Below are 24,844 nucleotides of genomic sequence, written 5' to 3'. Positions count from 1 at the left end.
GTTAAGACTCCGTGTTCCCAAAGCAGGGGGCACGGGTTCGATCCCTGGCCGGGGAACTAAGATCCCGCCTGCCGCATGGAGTGGCAAAAAGAAAGAAAAGGAAGGAAGGAAGAAAGGAAGGACGGGAGGGAGGGAGGAAGAAAGGAAGGAAGGAAGGAAGGAGGGAGGGAGGAAAGAGGGAGGGAGGAAGAAAGGAAGGAAGGGAAAGAAAGAAAGAAAGAAAGAAGGAAAGAAAGAAAGAAAGAAAGGAAGAGAGAAAGAAAGAGAAAGGAAGGAAGGAAGAAAGGAAGAAAGGAAGGAAGGAAGAAAGGAAGGAAGAAAGGAAGGAAGAAAGAAAGGAAGAAAGGAAGAAAGGAAGAAAGAAAGGAAGAAAGAAAGGAAGAAAGGAAGAAAATATGGCAGGCAACCTGTGGCTGAAATAACTCAGATCTCACGTCATCTTCCTTCCAAAAAGGACAGATGTGGGCACTTTCTCAAGATACCCTCAAGGCCCCTGGTTGTGCAAGAGAGAGTGGAGACCTAGAGAATATGGCAGTTCAGCAACCCAGCCACTTGATCAGGTTCCAGGAGAGAACAGCCCTCTTCTACATCCTTACTCTCAGCAGTCAGTATCACAGTGACTTTCTAAAGTAGGGTTGTTCTTTATAAAGGTTGGCAAAAGCACAGGAAGAGGCTGAGAGAAATGCCAGGGGGCAAACATGGCAAAAAACAGGAGACCTTGAGTGCTGGCGAGATGCTTTCTTTCTCATCCAGGTTGTGCCCCGACCCCTCACCTCACAGGCAATGACTGAGAGGGGAAGCAGCCCCGCAGCAAGGGGAAGAGAGAACACAGCTCCTCAGAAAGAAAAACCAAAGCCTGAAAAATAAGCAGTGAAGAGGACACAGCCTCACGTCCATGGAAACTCGAAGTTCACTTTTTAAGGACAAAAGACTTGATCCATTTCTTCCTGGGAACCCTGCCAGTCTTTCAAAATAGTCAATGACATGATAGAGTAACACATGGAAAAAGCAGCATAGGAGATTTCACTCTGGATTGTCTGCGTGTCTGCATGTCTCTCACAAACATGCATGTTACAAGTGTATACAAAAGAGAATAAGATACAGAAGAATCCTAACAGGAATCTCTGAGGGCCATGTTAAGGGGTGATTTTAATGATCTCTATCATACCTTTCTATACCTTTCCATCTCTCTATAGTTTCCAAATTTTCTAAAGTAAGCTCATGTCATATATACACATACACATATACATACACACACACACACAATGGAATATTACTCACTCATAAAAAATGAAATAATACCATTTGCAGCAACATGCATGGACCTAGAGATTATCATAGTAAGTGAAGTAAGTCAGACAGTGAAAGACAAATATCATGTGATACTGCTTATATGTGGAATCTAAAAAAAAAGATACAAATGAACTTATTTACAAAACAGAAATAAACCCACAGACATAGAAAACAACCCTATGGTTACCAAAGGGGATAGCAGGGTGGGGAGGGATAAACCAGAAGTTTGGGATTAACATATACACACTACTATATATAAAACAGATAACCAACAAGGACCTACTGTATAGCACAGGGAACTCTGCTCAATATTCTGTAATAATCTATAAGGGAAAAGACTCTGAAAAATAAAAATATATATATATATATATATGAATCACTGTGCTGTACACCTGGAACTAACACAACATTGTAAATCAACTATATTTCAATATAAAAATAAAGTAAGCTCATGTTATTTTTATAGTGAAAATTACTATTTGACAAGGTAGGAGTGGGGGGTGAATGAAACCTATAATACACAAGGAAAAAAAACTTGATTTACCATCTATTGAGCCAGGAAGAATGAAAGAAAGAAGAAATCAAGAAAGACAAAACTGACAACTCTTTTAGAATAGGGTGGCATCTTCTAGTTCATCCACTTAACCCCCTACATTAATTAGTAGGTGAAGAAATGAATAGAGATACTTTTAATGGAGAGAAAATTAAGTTCAATCTTTCTCTTCCCTACTCGAAGTTGTTACTGTTCACCTGAGAAAATGACTGTGAACTAACCTAATTAAAATAAGCTTTTCCATTTTTTTTCCATTGGAAGTTGTGTTTTTTTAAAATGACTCATAGGCCCGTAGCTGTATTCTGACATTCTAGTCCATTTAATAATTGTCAAATGCATAAAGTTCTGAAAAATAAGAGAGTTAAGGAGTAGCTGGCCTCATCTGACATTAAAAAAATATATAAAATATAGTGACCAAAACAGTGTGGTATGAGCTTATGAGTAGAAAGACAGAACAATGAAATCAAACGGAGAGTCTTGTAAAAGCCCTACCTGTGAAAAAGAATGTAAGTGTATGATAAACGTGCCATGGCATATCAGTGAGGAAAAATTAATCATTTAATAAACGTTATTGAAGTAATTAAGTAGCCTTCCACACCAGGGGTAAGCAAACTATAGCTTGTTGGCCAAATCCTGCCAGCTTCTTGTTATATACAGGCTTTATTGGAATTCAGCTATGCCCATATGTTTATGAGTTATCTGTGGCTACTTCTTCACTACAATGGCAGAGCTGAGTAGCCACCCAAGACCATGTTGTTTACTATTTAGCCATTTATAGAAAAGTTTGCTGACTCATGATCTAGAGGAATATAAAAATACCTCATTTTTATAACCAAACAAAATCAAGATGGGTCAAAAAGCAGAATAAAAAAAGAAATCATAAAAGTACAAGAATTCATTATTTCAGAGGTATTTTTTTTTCTAAATAATATTGGAGTGGAAAAGGCCATGTATGAAGAATGACAAATCCAACCACATAAATACTAAATAAAAGATGCAAGTCAAAAAAAAATCCAAATAAAGACATGAGGCAAGTGGCAAACAAACAACAACTACAAAATATATGCAACTTATTGTGGTGAAAAGGGCTAATTTTTCTAGTCTATACAAAAACATCCTCTAATCAATAAGAAAGAGGCTATCTATCAAATAGAAAATGAACCAAGGCTATCAAGAGGCAGTTCAGGGACTTCCCTGGTGGCTCAGTGGTTAAGAATCTGCCTGCCAATGCAGGGGACACGGGTTCGAGCCCTGGTCCGGGAAGGTCCCACACGCTGCAGAGCAACTAAGCCCACGCGCCACAACTACTGAGCCTGCACTCTAGAGCCCGCAAGCCACAACTACTGAGTCTGTGTGCTGCAACTACTGAACCCTGTGCGCCTAGAGCCCATGCTCCGCAACAAGAGAAGCCACTGCAATGAGAAGCCAGCACACTGCAACGAAGAGTAGCCCCTGCTCGCCGCAACTAGAGAAAGCCCACATGCAGCAACGAAGACCCAACATAGCCAAAAATTTAAAAAAAAAGAAAAAAAGAGGCAGTTCAAAGGAAAGAAGACACATTTCACTGTTGAACATGTGAAAAGAAGCTTGAAATCAGTCACAGCAAGAGGAACACAAATTGAAATGTTTGTGAGATGCCACTTCTCACTTAGTTGGTCAAATATTAAAAGTTTGGTGGGCTTCCCTGGTGGCGCAGTGGTTGAGAGTCTGCCTGCCGATGCAGGGGACACGGGTTCGTGCCCCAGTCCAGGAAGATCCCACATGCCGCGGAGCAGCTGGGCCCGTGAGCCATGGCCGCTGAGCCTGCGCGTCCGGAGCCTGTGTCCGCAACGGGAGAGGCCACAACAGTGAGAGGCCCGCATACCGTAAAAAAAAAAAAAAAAAAATTTGGTAACACACAATGCAGGAACAGGCATTCTCATACATTACTGGTTAGAGTAAAACTTGGTAAGTCTAAAGAGGGCAATTTAGCCTTATCTATCAAATTTTTAAATGCAGACTTACACCTCACAATTCCAATTCTGAGAAGTTCCATAGGTATGCTAACCCACATTAAAAAAATAAAAAAAGGTTACAAGTACAAGGATATTCATTGCAAATTGTTTGTACTAGGAGAAGACTGAAACCACTCAGATAGCTACCAAAACAATACAATAAAATACAGCACACCCAAACATGAAAATATCGAAATACCGTGCACTAAAAATAATAAAAAAAACTATGTATGTGTGATTTGGAACAATCTCCAAAATGTTTTGTTAAGTGAAAAAAAGCAGGATGTAGAAGTATGAACTTAGTGTCTTTTTAAATTTTATCTTTTATCTTGCACATGCATAGATTATCTCGGGAAAGATATAAAAACTGGAAAGGAATAAGCACAATTTGGTATATACATATAGGTATTATATATATATATATAAACTGGAAAGGAATAAGCACAATTTGGTATATATATATATTATATATATATGAAAACTGGAAAGGAATAAGCACACTTTGGTATATACATACAGGTATTATATATATATATAAACTGGAAAGGAATAAGCACAATTTGGTATAGATATATATTTTTCCCCTCCCTTTTAAAGGCTAAATAATATTCCACACACACACAATGGAATATTATTTAGCCTTTAAAAAGGAGGAAATCCTGATATACCCTACAACACGGAGAAACCTTGAGGACATTATGCTAAATAAAATAAGGCAGTCACAAAAAGACGAATAATGTATGATTCCACTTATATAAGATACTCAGAGTAGTCAAAAATCATAGAGACAGAAAGTAGAATGGTGGTTTCCAGGGGTTGGGGGTGGAGAAGGGGAACGGGTAATTCTTGTTAATGGGGATAGAATTTGAGTTTTATAAGACAAAAGAACAATGGAGGTGGATGGTGGGGAGGCTTCAAAGCATTATGAATATATTTAATGCCACTGAACTGTACTGAAAACAGGTAAGATAGTAAATTTTATGTTATGTTATTTTACACAATAAAAAGTTTAGAAAAAAACCTGGAAGGGAACCAGGTGCTTAAGGAAAGGATGAGAGGAGACTTTTCATAGTATGTTTTCTTGGGCTTTTGTACAAATTGCATGAATTAACTATTTTTTGTTTGACAATTTATTTTTTTCAATCAATCAATCTATGCACATATATAGGTATACATGTGTATTGTATGATCATTACTGCATTTTAAAAACAACATCACCAACAAAAAAGACCAGTCAGAAGGATGCCAAAGTGATAATAGTACTATAGGTGCTATTGGCTGGTGGGACTATAGGTCCTTCTTTTTGTTCCATTTTTTTTTAATTTACATTTACAGTGAAATTCACCATTTTTGGTGTGCAGTTCTGCAAGATTAACGTGTACAGCTGTGTAACTTTCAAAATCAAAATATAGAAAAGTTCCATAACTCTCTATAGTTTCCTTATTCCCTTTTGTGGTCACCTCACCCCAGTCCCTGGCAATCATTGATCTATGTTCTGCTATAGTTTATTTTTTATCTTTTTTTATAACTGAATTCTACATTTGGGACTCATTTGAAGGGCTTGGGGAAAGAGAGACAAAGATGAACAGAGACAGAGAGACAGAGAAGGAGATCTTTTTTTATCATTTGCTAAAATGCTCTTTGCTAATCTTGTTCCAATAAAGGTCTATCTGGCTAGTGGGAAAGCTACGTTAGCAACGAAGTTGAGTTATTTATCATAAAATTTATCCATCTATGAAAAGACTCCAGGACTACGGACTTGGAGCCTAGAGCTCCCATTAGAGAAATTACACCAGTTTTCTAAGTTTTATAACCATATGTAAGTAAATCTCTTCAGAGTGGAAGGAAATTCTTCAGGGGATGTGTTAAAAGAAGCCCTTGTGTTTGTGTGCTGATCGATGCATTTTGGGTCACTTACACAGCCATTATTTCAAAGGATGCCCACAGCAATACAGGGAGGCGGGGAGAACGGGAGCCCTGAGAAGCTGGTTGTTGACCTGAATATCATCTCCACTGTTCTTTTTTTAAAACTTTTTATTTTATATTGGAGTAGAGTTGATTAACAATGTTGTGTTAGTTTCAGGTGTACAGCAGAGCGATTCAGTTATACATATACATGTAACTCTTCTTTTTCAAAATCTTTTCCCATTTAGGTTACAACATAATATTGAGTGAAGTTAAGTCAAGCAGAGAAAGAGAAACATCGTATGATATTGCTTATATGCAGAAGCTAAAAAGAAATGATACTTTTTTACAAAACAGTTTTGACAAATAAGTTGTAAATGAACTTATTTACAAAACAGAAACAGACTCACAGACTTAGAGAACAAACTTATGGTTACAGGGTCGGCGATGGAGGACAGGGAAGGATGGTGGTGGTGGGGATAGCTAGGGAGTTTGGGATTGACATGTACACACTGCTATATTTAAAATAGGTACCCAACAAGGACCTACTATATAGCACAGGGAGCTCTGCTCGACATCATCTCCATTGTTCTTAACCAAGCATCGCTTGTCAGCTTGTAATGAGACTTTGAGAAGACATTTTTACAATATGGAAAAAGTGTGAAGAGTCAGACGATGAGGCATATGTTTATGACGGGCCGAGAGGAATACAAACAATCAGGATTCACTCAGACTAATGGACTGAAGTCCCAACAGCGTGGGCAGAGTTAATTGCACACCCACCGTGTGAGAGGACGGGCGGGGGCTCATGGGGTCCTTGATTGGGCTAATGAGAGCCCCTCTGCTCTGGTCGAAGACCTGCCGGGCTTCCTCCTCTGGAAAGCAGGGCTTTGAGTGCTCCGGACGTCCTCATGAGCAACTGTTACACATGAAGTGCCTTTGCTGTCTTAGAAAAGAGTTAAATTTGTTCTACCATCATTTCTTTTTTTTTTTTATTGAGGTATAGCTGCTTTACGATATTGTGCTAGTTTCCACTGCACAGCGACGTGAATCAGCTATATGCATACATATATACCCTCTTTTTGGGATTTCCTTCCCATTTAGGTCACCACAGAGCATTGAGTAGAGTTCCCTGTGCTATACAGCAGGTTCTCATTAGTTATCTATTTTATACATAGTAGTGTATATATGTCAATCCCCATCTCCCAATTCATCCTGCCCTCCCCTTCCCCATCTTGGTATCCATACGTTTGTTCTCTACATCTGTGTCTCTATTTCTGCTTTGCAAATAGGTTCATCTGTACCATTTTTCTAGATTCCATCATTTCTGATTTTTCACTAGATCTTCCATGACATCTGTACCACTTCTGCTTCACAGACTGCATCTTTTCAAGTATTTTGCAAGATCCTTTGCTTTGTAATCTGAGAGTGTTTACTTGGCACGAGATTGTGAAAACTTCCACTATTCTTTAGGAGAGACTCTTTACTTGAGATTTCTCTTGGCAGAAAAGGAAACTTAAAAGATCGTGCTTGTCCCAGTAGCTCATGGTGCACCCAGAATGTATTTCACAGACACAGTGCAGTATCATAACCATACAAAGAGCATTAGAGCCAAAGTACCACAAAGTGCATTGCAAAATATTAGATAATGACATCTCATGCCTAAAGCCTTAAAAAAATAAAGCAATAAAAACCTACTTGGATGAATAACACTTCTTCACGACATTGCATGTTCTGTGCATATCATGAATGGAGAAACTGTAAAAAGTTATCTGTGCTGTTGAGTAAATATTATTCAGTAAATATTTACTGGGTGGTATTTATTATGTGCTGAATAGCAATAGACACAACAAACGCGATGTCTACTTTCCCAGAGTTTATAATCCATCAGGGAGTCAGATATTAATCAAATACTCAAGTAATTACGTAATAACAATTATGATGAGGGCTATGACACACAGGGAGCTGTAAGAACCATATGTTAGTGATGGTTTTGTAGGTCAAAATGACATAATACCAGCAATTCAATATAGTTCGATCTATAGTGGGTTAGAATGGGGACTTGAACCAAATCAGAAGGGGGATTATCGCCAGGGCAGACATCCCCAAGAAAGTGATATTTGAGCTGGTTGATATCTGGAGGGTGAGTGGGAGGTAGCCTTGTGATGGGACATAGGACGCCTCTTAGGCACAGAAAGCAGCCTGAGTGAAGTGAGGGAAGGGCTTGGAGAGGGAAGCAGGGCAGCAGGAATGGAGCACAGACTGAGAGGAAGGGCAGCTTGCGATGGAGCTGGAGAATTAGGTATTGGCAAGACCATGCAGGGCCTTGAAGGCTATGTTAAGATTTTGAGTTTGGATTTTACCCCAAGACCGGTGGAAACCCATTTAAGGGTTGTGAGCCCTGAAAGAGGAGGGATGTGGCAACTATCTCAGGGTCCCTAAGGTTACTTAAGGAGAAGTCTGGAATCACTTAGGTAAAGCAGCCAAGTAAGTCAAGACAAACGTTGGGGCCAGAGCTGGACCAAAAGGAGGGACAGACAACCGGACAGTTTTGGAGGATGTTCGTCAGTAAGAGATGTATCAATATCACTGGGCCTGCAATGGGATGAGAAACTAACATTACAAGGAGAATTTTCATGGAATGTGCTGTATGTGGCTGTGAGGGATGAAGGCTTGGTACTGCTACACCATATGTGAGCACAATCACACACGTGTTGCTTACTGCACAGCCCATTATGTAAGTGGCTTCTGGGTACATGCAGCCCTTCTGCTTGGATCGATGGGATATTCAAGTTCAAGGTCAGAGAAGACTCGGGCCACCACTGGTCACCCTCCTCCACCTCCTCCCTCATTAAACCCGGCCCCTCTGCTTAAGAATTGCCAAACACATGTCAAAAACAGCATCCCAAAATGGTACCGTGCCACTTGCCCATTCAGGGTATGCACCAGTCTCTCCAAAATAAGGGTACGTGAGTGGCAGTAAGTCCTTAACTCCTTGGCAATGGCGGAGAAGAGGAAGGTCAATCAGATTTTACACCTGAAGAGCCCCATACAATACAGCATGTTTTTATGTACACAAGCGTTGCCCTCACCCTACGTATGCAACAGTCTATGGAATCCATAAGGACCTTGAAACTCAGGGCAGTTGAAGTCATTTTTTTAAGGCCATACACCTGGTGGCAGAGCTAAGACCAAATCTGGGACTCTCTGAAGTTTGGTGCTTTTAGTTCTTGCATATGTCACAGAGGTGGCAAGAGCCAGCTTTACACCCCAGTCATCAGTCAAACCCCCATGTTTCTGGCATGTAGGCTTTGTTTTCTATTCCAACCATCTGGAACTGAAGGCAGGCTGATCATATCATTAACTGCTGAGTCCTTGGGTATGGTTGAGGGAACCCAGGGGTACTGTCAGGAGAGGACCTGGGCCTTGCTGCGGGCAAACAACAGAACGTCAGTCAGCACAAAGGAACACACTGGTTTAGGTTTTGTAGGGCGTGAGCTGCATATCATTTCAAGAACTATGAAGAAGAATGCAAAATTATAAATACAAATTCTGAGGGACAAGAGTGCATACTTATTTAAAATAATAAAAGAAAATCCACCAATTACAAAATCTAAAAATCTGACAAAACCACACACGATAAAATTCACAAAAACAGTGAACTCCTGATACACATTTATATTTTTCTCCCTACCTTTTTTCTCCCTGAATATTTTTTGATTCTCTCTTTACCTGACAATAATTTTGTAATTTTTTTTTCTATAGGGAAAAATGAGAGTCAGTCTTTAACATGATTGATTTAAATTTGTTTTTCTTTATTATTAATAATTAAATGAGCTTCTTCCAACTTCACAACTTATTTTGACAAGGCCCTATAAATCTTTAGGGTTGTCAAATTTCAGAAAACCTCTATTATATTTTCTTCCTATATTACTTGTTACAGACACTCACAGTTTATGGCACTATTACAGGTTTGTGCCCTACAAGCATCAAATTCTGATGAATTTAATCTCTTGCAATTCCCATTCCAAAGGAAAAACCAATTTGGTGAATGTATAATTGCATTCACTGACTTATTATGGATATTCTTGACAGAATAGAATTTCCATTTTGACTAGATATCCATGGAACTGAATCCTCTGGTCGTAATTCCACACGTCAGATGTCTGGTAGAATTTTCCACGGGCTAGCTTCTGGCTCCATACATTTCACGACTTGTCCTGTCATGGTTCACATCCCACTGTTGCCTGGCACACGAGGACACATTCATTCACAATACAATCTCTGGCCTTGCATCTTCTTGACATGATGCCATGTGAGTCAGCACAGTGGGTTTTAGCATATTTCTGGAAGCATTTCCTACTCTGAGATACCTTGAAATAGTAGACATCACACTAAGCACCAAATAAATGTATCTCCAACTCAATTTTCCCTCAGTTGCATTCCAAAATGCCCAGGGCCCTTCCAACTCCACCTACACATAGGAGAATATTTTGGAGGGAAAATCAGAATGGAAAGAGACCGTGGTCTTAATGAATTGTAGTTTAATGGCATTATCTTGCAAATTTTACATAACTGTGTAACCATGTGAACACACGGCTAGGACTCCTTGCCTTGGACTCCTGGAAAAGGCCATGTAAGGGAGGATTCTGTAGTTTAGACTTCATTGGCTTCATGGTAAATCCTCAGGGCACAAGGACCTCTGTCCTTCTAGGTTAATCTGTGATAGGGCAATACTAATCCATGCATAGGAATATAAAAATTCTTGAAAATTAAAAAATATATATACTACTAACTGTCAAGAAGTTGACAAACTAAGGTCCCTCCGCATAGGTGATAATTTTCAATGTGAGTTTCCATCAGCCTCCAATCATGATGACATGGTTTCCTTACCTAGTTATATACCCGTTTCCATCTCTTATTTTATCTTCGTACCGGGCTACAACGTAAGCACTATTATCCCCGTTTTACAGATAATGAACCTGAGGATCTTAGACGCTTACGTAGGCTCATCCTGTTTGTAAATATTTTCTTAATTCATCTTCCACCCACCAGACTCTCCAGCAAGGCAAGTGAAAAGAGGGCTGTTTACCCTCCTTGAAATCTTATATCAATAGTTCCTTCAGCCTAGAAACAAAAGGAAGCCCATCTCACCTCTGCCCTCTGCCCCAGTGACTTCTTAGATTTTGTGAAACTGAAATATGCTGATATTCTCTCTCTCTCTTTTTTAAACAGAAGATGGGGACTCTCTCCTTCACTCAGTCTTTAATTGTTTGATATCGGGGTTCTGTCCTTGGTCCTCTTCTAATTTTATTTTATTATTTTTATATTGAAGCATAGTTGATTTACAATATTACATTAGTTTCAGGTGTACAGCACAGTGATTCATTATTTTTACAGATTATACTCCACTAAAAGTTATTACCAGATAATGGTTATAATTCCCTGTACTGTACAATATATCCTTGGTGCTTATCTATTTTATACATAGTAGTTTGTATCTCTTAATCCCATACCCCTAATATTCCCCTCCCCACTTCCCTCTCCTCTTTGGTAACCACTAGTTTGTTTTCTCTATTTGTGAATCTGTTTCTGTTTTGCATATATATATTCAACTGTATTATTTTTGAGATTCCACATAAAAGTGATATCATACAGTATTTGTTTTTCTCTGACATTTCACTAAGCATAATTTCTCCAGGTCCATCCATGTTGCTGCCAATGGCCAAACATCATTCTTTTTTATGGCTGAGTAGCATATATATACCACATCTTCTTTATCCATTCATCTGTTGACGGACACTTAGGTTGTTTCCATGTCTTGGCTACTGTAAATAGTGCTGCTATGAACATTGGGGTGAATGTATCTTTTTGAATTAGTGTTTTTGTTTTTCAGATATATAGCCAGGAGTGGACTTGCTGGATCATGTGGTAGTTCTATTTTTAGCTTTTTGAGGAACTCTGCGCTGTTCTCCATAGTGGCTGCACTAAGTTACATTCCCACCCACAGTGTGGGAGGGTTCCCTTCTCTCCACACCCTCTCCAGCATATGTTATTTGTAGACTTTTTGATGACGGCCATTCTGACCGGTGTGAGGTGATACCTCATTGTTGTTTTGAGGCCCTCTTCTGACTTTAAACACTCTCCCTGGGTGACCTCATTAATTCCCAAGGCTTTAGAAACCACCTATATGTTCATATATCCCAAATTTATGCCTCTACTGTTAGACCTCTGTTCTGCAGCTACCTATGAATACCTTTAGGATGATCTCTGCAAAATGGAGCATCTATGAGATTTTGAGATTTATCTCCTGCCGGGTTCTTCTTAATTCACTCTACTCCTGTTATGCCAACCTTCTTTAGTATCTTGTAGATAGTTCCCTTCCAGTTCAGATCTTCACTTGGTATTTCTTCTTCCTTAAACACTTTTCCACACCTTCCCCATTCATTTGTCCCTTAATACTCAGATCAAATGTGACTTCTACGGGAACACTGTCTCTGACTTCTCTCCCAGAGACAGAGTGGGGAGCTGCTCCCATGATTTTTCTTAAGTGTCATTCCATCAGTGAGTATTATTTTGGGCTGCAATGGTCACAGATCCAACCACAGTGGCTTAAATGCACAAAGGTTTATTCTCCCATGTAAAAGAAGTCAGCTGGAGGCTGTCTGGGGCTGATATCCTGGTTCCACAATCACGAGAATCCTGACCTCCTAGTATTCTCAAGGTTACTTCATAATCCAGAATTGCTGCTGTCGCTCCAGCTGTTTCATTAGCCTTCTTGGAAGGGAGGAAAGCTAAAAGGATCCTTCTTCTGGCTTAGTCATTTCCTTCTAAGGAGTCCTCTTGGAAATTTCACTGAATACTTACTTATGCTTGTATCTCATTGGCCAGAACTTAGTCACAGAGCCACATCTAGCTACAGGAGAGGCTGGAAGTCTTGGTTTTCTAATCGAGTACAATTAAAGGGTTCTGTTTCTAACGAAAACTGGGGAGATGTTATGCTGAGGTAGGTAACTGGCAGTCTGCCACACCTTTCTGTGTACACATCACACCTCTTTTTAAATTATCTGTTTAATTTTCTGAATCTCCCACTCGGCTGAAAGCTCCAAAGAAGGGGATGTGTTTTATCCATTCTTCTATTCCCAACGCCTGGCACAGTGGCTGCCAACTAATAGGTCCTTGATAACAATTTAGTAAATAGATGAACTAGTTGTGAGAAAACTATTATTGTTATGAAGCGAATGAACATATTCTATAAGGCGCTAGGAAGAAAGAGACTCTCTGCCTTGTAGAAAGGAGAAAGAGGAGGAAGGGCACAAACGGCCACACAATTACGTAATCATGTCAAATTAGATCTTGGTTTATAAAAGCAGGACATGCTGCAAAAAGACCTTCTGTTGAGTGAACTCAATAAAAGGGAAATGAATCTTCAAACATACGTTAACTCATGTCTATTTATGGTGAAGACAGAAAGTGAGTGGAAGACGATATATTATGGACATTCTTGAATGTTCATCACTGTTTTAAAACGTTAGCATTTCATTTTCAGCTGACGTTATTTTCTCTCTTGCTCTCCTGTCTTGTTTTAAGTACTTTGTTGTGCTCATAGTTTGGGATGATGTATTCTGAGGAGTTTTATAAATCATTTATTTTCTTTCTCACTTATTTCTTCTCTTCTGACAAGTTGTAACTAATGCTCTGGTCCAGGACACAGAACAATGCAATTTCTATCCTCTGGCTGCATGAAAGCAAGTTCACAAGGCTTGGACTGGAGCTCAGTTGCCCCAATGAGCACCGTCATCGTGCTTCTCTTCCTCCTAAGCCAGCTTCACTAAACTGAGAGACCCTGCCATGATTTTAAACCAGAGTCATAAAAACCAGCATTGAATATTCCTGTGAGAGCACTGCAGACTCCAAGAATACATATTTACATGTTGACTTAATCTATTGGATGTTAGCTCTTTTCACCAAGAGACCTCCCCTTGCAATTTTCAAGGCCTCCTAATATCTTAATAGTTCTCTCTTCAAAAAATTGTTTCTCTTAGATATTGAAAGTGTGTGCTCCTGTGACGGTTATAATCTCTTCATTTTAGAATGCATTCTGCCCCACAATGAAACGAAGGAAACGACTTTACTGTCTAATTATTTCCTGTGAGGTGTATTTTCCCAGCTAGACTCCAAATTCCTTGAATTTCAGGATGATGTTTCATGATTTTATATAGCCTGACAATAATGTTGACTACACAGTCAACATCCAATTGCTACTTGTGTTTTGAACCAAGGGTTGTAAAATGAGGATTATGAGGGATGTAACTTATGGTGAACATTTAAACATTTCTCTTCACATATTTGAATGCAATATACAATCTTCCCCTTCATGTCTTTCACCAACTGATAAAGCAAGCATTTCTGAAGTGCCCACCAACTCTCGGCATTGTGCTTGGACAGCCTGGATTCACACAGGAGTCAGGCACTGCCTGGGAGGGACCAGATTGTATTCCACTTCTAAGGCCCTGTTTTCTCCTACTAATCATAATCTCCTCGGCATCTCTTACACACACACACACACACACACACACACACACACATCCCTTGTCTCTGCCTTCCTTTGAACAGATACCTTCTACACCTTCATCTGGAAGACCATTAACCCTTTGCTGAGTTCACCGAACTTCTCTCTCTAGACTATTTTGTGATCACCCAAGTCCACTGTAGGAACTACGAAAATATGGAAAAACACAAAGGTTGAAATAAAACAACCTATAAAGACACAACCAAGAGGCAGAAAAACCTCTTTTTTGCTAAGCGTTTTGTGAATCTGTTTCTTTCTCCTCTTCCTTCCCTCCCTCCCTCCTTCCCTCCCTCCCTCCCTCCCTTCCTTCCTTCCTTCCTCCTCCTTCCCTGTTTTCTTTTGGGAGGGTGAAACACTAGTTTATATGATTTGCCCTTTTACAATGGGGATGTTCTATTAAGTCATTATTGTTTTATAAGACCTTTTAATATATACCTTTTATATTTATGGTAAATATCACCTCCTTTGCTACCTGACTTATAATTTTATAATGTATTTTAACATAAACCTTTAAATTGTTAAAAAATAAATCAAGTCAAGGCTTCCCTGGTGGCGCAGTGGTTGAGAGTCCGCCTGCCGATGCGGGGGACGCAGGTTCGTGCCCCGGTCCGGGAGGATCCCACGTGCCGCGGAGCGGCTGGGCCCGTGAGCCATGGCCGCTGAGCCTGCGCATCCGGAGCCTGTGCTCCGCAACGGGAGAGGCCACAGCAGTGAGAGGCCCGCGTACCGCAAAATAAATAAATAAAGTCAATCACCCTTTTATTTTAAAAATTTTGTCTTCAATTTATGCTTAGAAAGGGTTTTTCTATTCAAGATCAGATAAATAAGTACATAGTTTTCTATAGTTTCTTTATCTTTTAAATTATTAGATTAAATCCATCTCCCTACCCTCTGTCTCCAGGCAACAACTGAGACAGCTTTCTGCATAGACTAGTTTGCCTTCTTTGGAATTTTAGATAAATGAATTATACAATATGCACTCCTATTTGGTCTTCTTTCACTCAGCATAATTATTTTGTATCATTCATGTTGTAGCATTATGTCAACAGTTCATTCCTTTTCAGTACTGTTGTAATAAATAATGTAATTATAATGTAATAATAATGTAATTAGTATTGTATGTACATGACACAATTTGTTTATACAATCATCTCCTGAGGGACATCTGGGATGTTTCCAATTGTGGCCATTTAAAAATAAAGCTGTTATGAATATTTGTGTACAACTCTTTGTGTGGACATATGCTTTCATTTCTCTTAATTAAATACTGAGGAATGGAATGGCTGGGTTATATGGGAAGTATATGTTTAACTTATCAAGATGGCTGCCTAAATGTTTTCCTAAGTGGTTGTACCATTTTATGCTCCTGCCAGCAGTGAATGAGGATTCCACTTTCCCTATATCCTTTCTAACATTTACTATAGTCAGTCGTTTAAATTTTAGCCATTCTAATTAGGTGTTTAGGATGATCTCATTTTGATTTTAATTTTAATTTCCCTAATCACAAGTGCTGTTTGGCATGTTTTTACGTGCTTTTAGTTATTCATATATTTTTGATGTACCCATTTTTATTGGGCATTTTGTTTTCTTTTTATTGATTATTACAATAAGTAAATTACTTTATTAGTATAATAAATTATAATCGTCAAATAATATCATTATAACTGTAACATTACAGCTTTATAATTATAAATTTATTATAGTTTTATTACATATACAATTATTTTACATTAAAAATCATTATTTTATTTAATTGTACTCTTAATTGTTACTTTCTTTTAATTATAAGTACAAATTTAGTATAACTTTATCATTACAATAATTGTTAATGATTGGTAGCTTGGACGTTTGAATCTATTTCATTGGTCTATGTTTTGCTCTATCATGCTATTTTACTTCCTGTAGCTTTATATTATTTTTTCATGTATAGCACTACAAGTTTTTTATTCTTTTTTAATTTTATTTATTTACTTATTATTTATTTTTGGCGGCATTGGGTCTTCATCACTGTGTGAGGGCTTTTCTCCAGTTGCGGCACGCAGGCTTCTCATTGCGGTGGCTTGTCTTGTTGCGGAGCACAGGCTCTAGAAGCGTGGGCTTCAGTAGTTGTAGCATGCGGGCTCAGTAGTTATGGCTCACAGGTTCTAGAGCGCAGGCTCAGTAGTTGTGGCGCACGGGCTTAGTCACTCTGTGGCATGTGGGATCTTCCTGGACCCGGGCTCGAACCCGTGTCCCCTGCATTGGCAGGCAGATTCTTAACCACTGCACCACCAGGGAAGCCCGAGTTTTTTATTCTTAACTATCATTTTTTTGGTGAGAGGAGGACCAGGCTATCCTAATCTGTTTATTTCAGAAATTGGTAAAATTTTAAGAAACTCTTTTTTTAAAAATCAGAATTGAGCTATATTTTTTATAATTTTGGAAGAAATGAGATGTTTTCAATGTTAGGTGTTCCTGTCCATTAAAATGGCTCCTTTCTTCACTCGTTCAATATTTTGGATTTGTTTAATTTCTCGCCCATTTCCTAGTAAGCTAGAAAACTTGAGATCTTTAAGGCTTTAGGACTTCCCATTAGCTTGTCCAATGTCAGCCAACAAGAATCACACAGTTTTAGAGATTGAAGCTGGAAGACACTGCAGATCATCGTGTCCAATATCCACACTGGCCTATGAGAAAACAAAGCCCAAAGAACTGAAGCACTTCCTTTATATCTAGAGTATGTTATGTCTCAGTGGTGGTCCCTGATTATTACTTTGGTGTCCCTTCTATTATATCACTCTATCTCTCTTATATCTGTTTCCTAAAATTGGCCTCTGTTTTGCTAAGGCCAGTGACCTTGACATGCACTGTATAACCCAAGTTCACTGTGGTAAAAACACCACCTTCCCACAAGTCATGATATATGTGAGGGCAATCTACTTGTCCAGTGTCAAGGTAGCAAGACAGGTAGCTCATGTTAATGTAAAGAGGATGTTGCCTAGTGATATGAGTCACGGGCTTCCTGGCCTGGGTGGGTAGGAGTGGGGGACCCTCAGATGGAGAGATGGAAGCTTTAAGGCACTTCTGTAAGCTGGTCTTGCTACAGGGTGGAATTATAAGATGTAAAGTGGGTTTCTTTATCATCTTGGAAACATTTTTTAAAGACACTGAGGCAACCACAGAGGGGAGATTGCAGGCTTTTCTAAATGACTAGACCTTACTCATTTAGTGGAGTGGATCTTCTCCTTTTATGGGTCAAAGGACCCTTAGAGAATCTAGTAAAAAAAAAAAAAATCCACTTTCCGTAAAAAGGCACACACATTTCATACAAACCCTGGTGGTTCAGAAGGGCAGAAAAATAAACGCGTGCAAGAATCACTAGTGAAAGCAAACAGGTGACTTTGTGAGCCCTTGGATGAAGGTGAAGGTGAAAACGCAGAGCTGTGTGCAAAGCATGCTGCCTTCAGTGAGCAAAGACACATTTTCTTAGATGGGGGAATCTGTCATCATCTACAAGGACGGCTGCTGCTCCAGTAATGGGCGGAGGGGGGTTCGAGCAGGAATCGGTGTTTACTGGGGGCCAGGCCATCCTTTAAATGTAGGAATTAGACTCCCTGGGTGACAAACAAACCAAAGAACAGATTCATGCAGGCTGCAGAGCCATCGAACAAGCGAAGGCTCAGAACATCAGTAAGTTGGTTCTCTACACGGACAGCATGTTTACTATCAATGGCATCACTAATTGGGTGTCAGGCTGGAAGAAGAATGGATGCAGGACAAGCACAGGGAAGGAGGTGATCAACAAAGAGGACTTCGTGGAACTGGACAGGCTTGTCCAGGGCATGGACATTCAGTGGATGCATGTTCCTGGACATTCGGGATTTATAGGCAATGAAGAAGCTGACGAATTAGCAAGACAAGGTACGAAGCAACCTGAAGACTGACCAGGTCCTTTAATTCTTGGAAAAACTTGAGCCAGTGGCTGTCTGTCACCTTTACTTACTGGTGTGAAAAATAAAACTATAGGCTGGACCACTGCAGTTGATGGGCAACACAAAACAAAACAAAAAAACCCATCTATGGGTTTCACAAGCCCTGCCACAACTCTTCCCAAGGGTTTCATGTTCTCCTAGTTAAGAATTCCTGGGGAAGAAGGAAGTAGTCTGTTACCTATTTTAGCATCATCAGGTAAGGAAAGAGAGAAGAAATAAATTATGTGTATGTGTGAATGTGAGCATGGGAAGTCTAACCTGGGATGCATTAATCAATATAAAATGATTTTTCTAAAAATCTGAGTGAACATGTCCCAGGATCAAAAGAAAAACTTATTTTTTACACTCCTGGAAACAGAGCTCAGGGTACGTCAATTTACTAAGAGTGGACGTGCGACCATGAAATGGGAGGAGGGAACTGAGACAGTAAGAGGTTAAACATTCTCTTTGAACACAAACAACATTGATTCAATAAATATTTACTGAGCATCTGCTAAGGAAAAGGTACAGTGCTGAGTGGTGAGGACAGAGTGCTTATCTAGAAAGATGTGGTCACTGCCCTCAAGGAAGACACACATGATAAAATCAAAGGGGCTCTAACAGTTATTTATTATAATACAGTGCTATATTAGTTCTATTACTATATAGCATACTAAGACACAATTTAAATAGTCATTAGTGTTTCTTATTTTACAGATGAGGAAACAGTGGCCTAGAAAGGGTAAATACTCTTACATCCAGGATTAGAACCCAAGTCTCCTTCTCAGACTTTTTTTTTTTTGGGCGGTAAGCGGGCCTCTCACTGCTATGGCCTCTCCCGTTGCAGAGCACAGGCTCCAGATGCGCAGGCTCAGCGGCCATGGCTCACGGGCCCAGCCGCTCCGCAGCATGTGGGATCTTCCCAGACTGGGGCACAAACCCGTGTCCCCTGCATCGGCAGGCGGACTCTCAACCACTGCGCCACCAGGGAAGCCCCTGTGTGAAACTTTTGAAAATTGTAAAGCAGTGTAGAATTTAAGGAATGTTTCATTCAATAATTCTTTTAAAAAAAAGAAAGACATCTGTTTATCACATCCATTTTGAAAGGAGATGTGCATCTTCAGAGCCTCAATCCTGTCACTGCAAGGAGATGAGTCCTGGGAAGGAGGAGAATCAGAAAGGAAATGGCTGAGGAGGAAAGCCAACATGGACCAGCAGCCCTGGTGGAGTTTGTGACCAGCAGCTACCACCCGGTCAGTCCAGGGGTCACCAAAGACCACCAGTTAGAGCTTCACGTGAGACTGGCAGCTGAACACCTCCAGGGCTTACCTGTCTATTCCTTCGCTACCTCCAAACACCACTTATTTCACATAGAAAGAGCACTTCACTCATATAACCATCGCATATGTATCTTACAGGAAACCTAGGACCTCTCTTTCTCGTATTTTTTAGTACCTTGTCCTACCCCTCACTTCTAGCCCTCGTTATCTAGAAATATTCCGTGAAGTTTCCAAAAGAAGTGCAAGGAGACATTAAAAAAAAAAAAAAAAAAAAGAGGATAAGGAACTATCCCTTTATGCATACCATGTGTAACTATCCCTTTATGCATACCATGTGTGGTACCTCAAAGACTCTTCAGAGTGGACCAGTTCTCCTATTTATTCTTTTCTTTTCAGTCTGTACAAACAGTCCCCTATTATAAATTAGGAATGTCTGGTATCATAATCTGGAGAAAAAACTGTTTAGAAAATGTAGTCGTAAGTTCAATGATTTTCCATAAAGACAGATTATTAAGGGGCAGTGAGAAATTTGCATGTCCATGTTGCCTGCCAAGATATGTCCTGTCCCTAGGGAGGCAGAGCCATTAAAAGATGAAACACAGAAGTAAGTCAATGGGATTCCGATTCACAACGTATCTTTAAAATAGAATGCCTAAAGGTATCTTGATGGTACTTCATAAATATCATCAATATAAAAGGGAGCTAATGGGTATTTTTCAACTGGGGGAATTCAGAACAGGGAATATCAATACCTTTTACGCTTACTTGGTTCACTCACTAACTCATATATCCCACACAGCGTCATTTAACACCTACTAAACGTACTTTGCTGGGATACAAAGATGCATAAGATTTGGACCTTGCTCCAAACAAAAGTCTGGTGGCCTCTTTTGAACCATTATTTTTCCCTTCCCAATCCCCCCAAGTTAGCCATCTTTGGAAAACAGAAGTAGTACAACATATGAACTGGATATATTTAAAACGTGACTATTAAAATACTTGTTTTACCTTGGAGTGCATAGTCCCATAAAAGGTATGTTATAGACAGTGGTTGTATCTCAATCTAGTTTAACACAGAAAATGATTTCACCTAGTATATGCCCCAAATCTATACATATGCTACATGATAGCAGACAATGACATTGATATTATAGTTAGAATTTCAAAACACACTCTAAAACTTAAGTAACTGGCTGTATTTTTTTAGTATAAATTTTAATTCATTGTGATTTTAGAGTATATAAAATATTTTTTAAAAACAGAAAAAAAGGACTTCCCTGGTGGCACAGTGGTTAAGAATCTGCCTGCCAATGCGGGGGACACAGGTTCAAGTCCTGGTCCGGGAGGATCCCACATGCCACAGAGGAGCTAGGCCCGTGAGCCACAACTACTGAACCTGTGCTCTAGAGCCCATGTGCCACAACTACTGAGCCCGCATGCCACAAGTAGTGAAGCCCACACGCCTAGAGCCCGTGCTCCACAACAAGCGAAGCCACCGCAATGAGAAGCCCATGCGCCGCAACGAAAAGTAGCCCCCGCTCGCCACAACTAGAGAAAGCCCGCGCGCAGCAATGAAGACCCAACGCAGCAATAAATAAATAAATAAGCTTTAAAAAAAAAAGAAAAAAAATCATTCATCATAAACAATGTAGAAAAACCTGTTAATATTTTGACTGAAAAACAGATCTAAGGTATGAGGGAAATTTCACTCTAGTGGGATGAAAAGGTAAAGGGAAATATTTGAGTTGACCCTAAAGGGGTCAAAAGAGTGATGGCATTGGTTTCTTCATGGTTTCTTCATGTTACTTCCAAATATTTCCAGGGACATCCAGACACTCACCTTTGTTCATGACAAATTTTATTTTGTGGTCAAGAAAGGAGAAGAGAAGATGGAAAAGACCAGAAAGTGGTGTGAGAAGAGGTTTTCCTGAAATAAACAGGAAATAGATGGAAGTGAGATGGAGAAAAACAAAACAAAACAGAAGGGGCTTAGACAGGATGTCTAGGTAGATATGAGAAGGAAATTGATTCTTGGAGCTAGGATTAACTGTGCAGCGATAACTAAAAGGGAAAAGGAAAGTAGGTGTGTGGACCACTCGAGCAACCTTTTGAAGTAATTGGCAAAAGATGGGATCACAGGATTCCAACCCAGTTACCAGGTGGCAGCTTGGATGCCAAACAACTTGGAAGAGAAAGAGGAGCATATGCAAATGCAGCCCACAGCTTAGATGTGACCTTAAATGGACAAATGTGTATCTGTGAGCCTCTCTAAAAAGGCCTTCCTATATTCATGCTTGTTGAGTTTCAAGCTTGTGTTCTTTGAGAAAGCGACATTTTAAAAACAACTTTGTAGTCACGACCATTTCAGACTCATTAATTTCACCCTTCATCCTCATCACTCTCACAGCATGAAATCTTGCAAATACTGTTTTGTCTAACCTTCCTCAATCTATTTAATGCAGAACATTAAAACCATTTCTTGTGCATTAAAAATCTTGGTTGCAGATCTTTGTGTTTCAAAAGGACATGGAAAAGCAAAACTACACCAAACAAGAGAGGATTTCAGTTGCGTAAATTTCCCATAATTTCGTTACTATACGAGGTGTCAATGAAGAGAGCTCAGGAATCTGGGCTGCCTGAATCAATTTGTTATATGAGGTGCATGTGAGTTGACAATGAACTTCTACCAATATGTATTGAAAATTTTGGGTTCCTAGGGATCATATTCAAGACCCGGCAGGGGACTTCCCTGGGAGTCCTGTGGTTAAGAGTCCACCTTCTAATGCAGGGGATGTGGGTTCAATCCCTGGTTGGGGAACTAGGTTCCCACATACCGCCGAGTAACTAAGCCCATGCACCTCAACTACTCAGTCCGTGCACCAGAACTACTGAGCCAATGCACCACAACTAGAGAGCTCGCGTGCCGCAACAATGGAGCCCACACACTCTGGAGCTCACACCCCGCAATGAAAGATCCCGCATGCCACAACGAAGATCCCACGTGCCACAGCTAAGACCCAACACAGCCAAAAATAAAAATAAATATTTTTAAAAAAAAGACCCTGCAGGATTCCTATTCATAATGAGTCTATCATCAAAACAGGGGCCTCCAGAAAAAGAGATCAGCATATGTGAAATAACACTAACTTACAAATAGATCATTAATTTATTTGAAGGGGAAAAAGTCTGCCATGGATTATGGTAATTAATTTAATTAATTGGAAAACAGATTGAGCTAAATATGAATATTTTTTTCCAGAGGTGCTCCCTAATGTTTGCTTAAAGCAAGACATGGCTTTTGAAGAACTGTCCTATTTCCATTCAAGGACTCTAGAGAGCCAGCTGTCTAGCTTTAGCTACCCATCTGCATGTGTGCGCATGCTTATGTCCACTCAAAACAGTTTTGGACATACACATAACAAATATCAACAGCGTTTCATTCAGGACAATAGAATTAAAGGGAAGGAATAAAGGGTAAAATGAGGAGAGAGATTTTAGTTTTTCATGTCCTATATATCCTTCCATTCTGTTTGAGTTTTCCATGTGAATATGTAAAAAATAACCACTTAAATATAAAAACACTCATACATTGTGCTCCAGTGAAAATACAAAACATCTGGGCCTCTGTTCTTGCTTGATAAAACACTGGGAGGAAGAGTCCCTTTGGGGCCCTGACTCCGCCTACCCATGTAGGAACAGTTGAGGCACTCAAACTGTCCAATCGCTTTAAGCAGTAGCCATGGCAGTCTGAATTTTCCTCATGCTTTTGGAACTTTGAAATGACAGAAACAGGATAACTATGGGGTCACCACTCACACATGAAGAACTCAGTATCAAGTCGAAAAAGATGGAGTCCTTTGTGGTTGAATGGTTAGCTTCCAGACTATGATTAGCAGGTCTTACCATTTCCTGAGCAGCAGAATATATAATAAATTAATTGTATAATAAATGTCAATGTCTACTACACTAACATCTAACAATAAACTAAGTGGCTTTTATATTTTGAATTGCCAAGTGAACTCTGTTGAGTTTTCTGCAGAGCTAAGATGTGGTTCTTTCCCAATATAATTTTGAAGTGCATGGATCTGGGATGCACTGATGTGAGGGAGGCACATAAAACACTTGCCACTTCTAAGAACTCAAATGGGTGCAGTTAAAATGGAAGTGATTCCAGGTACACAAGTGCCACCTTCCCATATTTTGAGGAGGAGCCCTGACCTGTATTTTTAAGTTCCTTTAGTAATTTTGATGTGTTTCAGGGTTTAGAAACGAATCTACCTTGCCTTGAAGGAATTCCTAGGCGTTACAGCGGCCTTTCTGTAAAGATCACCACCACCAGGCTGTTACCAACCTGGAGAGACTGAGCATTTTTTGAGCTACAATTTCATATAGTACAACTTTCTTCTAATGGACTCCTTTTGACCAGGATTGAATTTTTAAAATCACATTGTATAGAATCTGACGGCATGAGAAAACCGAGCTCAGAACGGTGTGACGTCTGATGTAGCATAAGATAACTGTTAAATTTTTCAACAAACAATTTCTTACATACATACAATTAGGGCCTAAAGAATTTTCCTAATAAAGCCAAAATCTGTACATCTTTGGTGAGCAAATCTGTCATGGGATGGTTAAAGATTTCTCATAAAAGTCTCTGATTCATGATGATGAAGTATCAAGTAATAAAAACAGATTCACCACTACCACCTTCCCTTTTACTTCGGCTGCCATGAGCCGCCAAGGTGATCGCTCTGCAAATCCGCCTGTTAGGTCATTGAGGCTGTGTGTATGTCAGGCCTAAATGGGCATTTAACGTTTCTCAAGTTCCTAGCAGGAAGGACCATCAGCAAAGGCATAAACAAACTAGAGCACTCTTTAAATTTCTGTTATGAAAGGTAAACATTTGCTAATCTATGGAAGACTTTATACTAGGTTTCTAAAGTTGAGGATGTAAAAATATCAACTAATCCCGACCGTGAACTTCACACAGAATTAGAAAATTAAATATGACGTTATTCTCTATAAAACGTTCAGGATCACAAAGAAGGTTTAACAAGTTGGATTAAATACATAAAATAAAAGCTGACAGGAAATTAAACCAAATACTAATTCTATGCTATTCTTGGAAACATTTTCTGAGGTTTGTATCTGGAAGATGATATTTACAGACAGTCAAAACAAGCTGGCCAAATAGTTTCAAAGTCCTATGTGACTGAGTCTTCAGCATAAGGCAGTCTAAACGGTTAAATGAACGTTTTCCCCTTCGAAACAGACGATTTTGGCATTGTAAAACTGTC

General features: G+C 39.6%; 1 protein-coding gene and 1 pseudogene across 2 annotated transcripts in view; one reads left to right on the top strand and one right to left on the bottom strand.

The window, feature by feature from the left end:
* The window catches only part of LOC309838855 (ribonuclease H1-like), a 47,695-nt pseudogene extending 29,455 nt beyond the window's left edge, over window positions 1-18,240 (top strand). Inside the window, exon 2 of the transcript in view lies at window positions 17,705-18,240. The product of the transcript in view is annotated as a ribonuclease H1-like (transcript). The remainder of the gene's footprint in view (window positions 1-17,704) is intronic.
* Window positions 1-24,844, bottom strand: part of NRG1 (neuregulin 1) — a gene marked incomplete at both ends in the record, with an annotated part of 1,016,643 nt that overhangs the window by 359,689 nt on the left and 632,110 nt on the right. The window lies entirely within an intron of this gene.

Source organism: Grampus griseus, assembly GCF_964374135.1.
Source record: "Grampus griseus genome assembly, chromosome: 21".
NCBI classification, from domain to species: Eukaryota; Metazoa; Chordata; class Mammalia; order Artiodactyla; family Delphinidae; genus Grampus; species Grampus griseus.
This window is presented reverse-complemented; position numbering and strand designations above follow the sequence as displayed.